The sequence below is a fragment of a genome, unplaced genomic scaffold (genome assembly GCF_019419815.1).
Source record: "Pyrus x bretschneideri cultivar Hongxiangsu unplaced genomic scaffold, Pyrus_bretschneideri_v1 Contig38, whole genome shotgun sequence".
NCBI classification, from domain to species: domain Eukaryota; kingdom Viridiplantae; phylum Streptophyta; class Magnoliopsida; order Rosales; family Rosaceae; genus Pyrus; species Pyrus x bretschneideri.
The window spans coordinates 4,773,962-4,776,545 of NW_025999701.1; positions in this window are offsets into that span (position 1 = coordinate 4,773,962).

Here is a 2,584-nt window from a genome sequence, read left to right on the forward strand (position 1 = left end):
TAGATATCAAAATCCAAAAGAAAAAAAGCCAAATAAACATTTTACGTTATTTATATCTTTACGGGTGATTACTGAGTGAAATAGATATTAAAATTGAAAAATAAATAACCAAAAAATTATTTTCCACTGCCTGGAGTTGAACTTGGAAGAACAAATTAGCCAACTTTAGTTTTGCTACAGCGCATTTGTGTTTTATTTTTTTCAGTATTTTTATTTATAGATTGATGGGTTATTAGTGAGTGAAACAAAAAAAAATGAAAAATGAAAAAAAATTAACCGAAAAATATTTTCCGCTGCAAGGAGTCGAACCTGGACGAACAAATCAGCCATGTTTTGTTTTACTATAGCAGATTTGTGTTTTGTTCCATAATTATATTTATTAGTGAGTGAAATGGATATAAAAATTGAAAAGAAAAAAACCCAAAATGTATTTTCCGCTGCCAGGAATCGAACCTGGAAGAACAAATGAGCCAAGTTTAGTTTTGCAATAGCGGATTTGTGTTTTAATTTTTTAGTAATTTTGTTTATAGATTGATGGGTTATTAGTGAGTGAAACAAAAAAATGAAAAATGCAAAAAAATTAACCGAAAAATAATTTCCACTGCCAGGAGTCGAACCTAGATGAACAAATCAGCCATGTTTGGTTTTGCAACAACGGGTTTGTGTTGTAATTTCTTCGAAAAGTTTATTTATATCTTTATGGGTGGTTAGTGAGTAAATATATAATAAAATCTAAAAGAAAAAAAGCCGAAAAAACATTTTACGTTGTTAGGTATCAAACCTGGCTAAACAAATTAGCCAATAATCATTTTGCTACAACGGATTTGTGTTTCGTTTTGTTCCATAATTATATTTATATATTTATACGGATTGGTTTGTGGAATAGATATTTGAATCGAAAAGAAAAAACAAATAAAAAAGGAGGAGGCTATCCTAGAAAAACAAATTGGCAAAGATTAGTTTGCAACAACGGATTTGTGTTTTGTTTCCTTCGGTAAAGTTATTTAAATCTTTACGGATGATTAGTGAGTGAAATACATATTAAAACAGAAAAGAAAAACAACCAAAAAAGTATTTTCTGCTTCCAAGAGTTGTACTCGGAAGAACAAATTAGCCAAGTTTAGTTTTGCTATAGCCGATTTGCGTTTTATTTTTTTCAGTAATTTTATATATAGATTGATGGGCTATTAGTGAGTGAAATGGGAAAAAATGAAAAATACCAAAAAAATAAGCGAAAAATAGTTTCTGCTGGTAGGAGTCAAACCTGGATGAACAAATCAACCAAGTTTGGTTTTGCTATCGCGGATTTGTGTTGTGATTTCTTCAGAAAGTTTATTTACATCGTTATGGGTTATTCGTGAGCAAATAGATATCAAAATTGCAAATAAAAGAAGCCAAACAAACATTTTACTTTGTTAGGTATCAAACCTAGCCAAACAAATTAGCCAATAATAGTTTTGCGACAGCGGATTTGTGTTTTGTTTTGTTCTATAATTATATTTATATCTTTACACGTGATTGGTGAGTGGAATGGATATCCAACTTGAAAAGAAAAGAAAAATAAAAAACCAGGAGTCTTACCTAGAAAAACAAATTAGCGAAGATTAGTTTGCTTCAACGGATTTGTGCTTTGTTTTCTTCGGAAAAGTTATTTCTATCTTCATGGGTGATTAGTGAGTGAAATGGATATAAAATTTGAAAAGAAAAAAAACCAAAAAGTATTTTCCGCTGCCAAGAGTCGAACCTGGGGGAAGAAATTGGCCAAGTTTAGTTTTGCTACAGCGCATTTGATTTTTATTTTCTTCAGTAATTCTATTTATAGATTGATGGGTTATTAATGAGTGAAACAGAAAAAAATGAAAAATGCAAAAAAATTAATCGAGAAATATTTTCCGCAGCCAAGAGTCAAACCTGGATGAACTAATCAGCCATGTTTTGTTTTGTTACAGCGGATTAGTGTTCTAATTTCTTCAGAAAGTTTATTTATATCTTTATGGGTGATTAGTGAGCAAATAGATGTCAAAATCCTAAAGAAAAAAATCCAAAAAAACATTTTACTTTGTTAGGTATCAAACCTAACTAAACAAATTAGCCAATAATAGTTTTGCTACAACGGATTTGTGTTTTGTTTTCTTCGGTAAAGTAGTTTATATCTTCATGGGTAATTAGTGAGTGAAATGGATATAAAAATTGAAAAGAAAAAAAACCAAAAAGTATTTTCTGCTACCAGGAGTCGAACCTGGAAGAACAAATTAGCCAAGTTTAGTTTGCTACAGTGGATTTGTGTTTTATTTTTTCAGTAATTTTATTTATAGCATGATGGGTTATTAGTGAGTAAATATATAATAAAATCTAAAAGAAAAAATGCCAAAAAAACATTTTACATTATTAGGTATCAAACCTGGCCAAACAAATTAGCCACTAATAGTTTTCCTACAGCGGATTTGTGTTTTGTTTTGTTCTATAATTATAATTATATCTTTACATGTGATTGGTGAGTGGAATAGATATCCAAATCGAAAAGAAACGAAAAATAAAAAACCAAGAGTCTTACGTAGAAAAACAAATTAGCGAAGATTTGTTT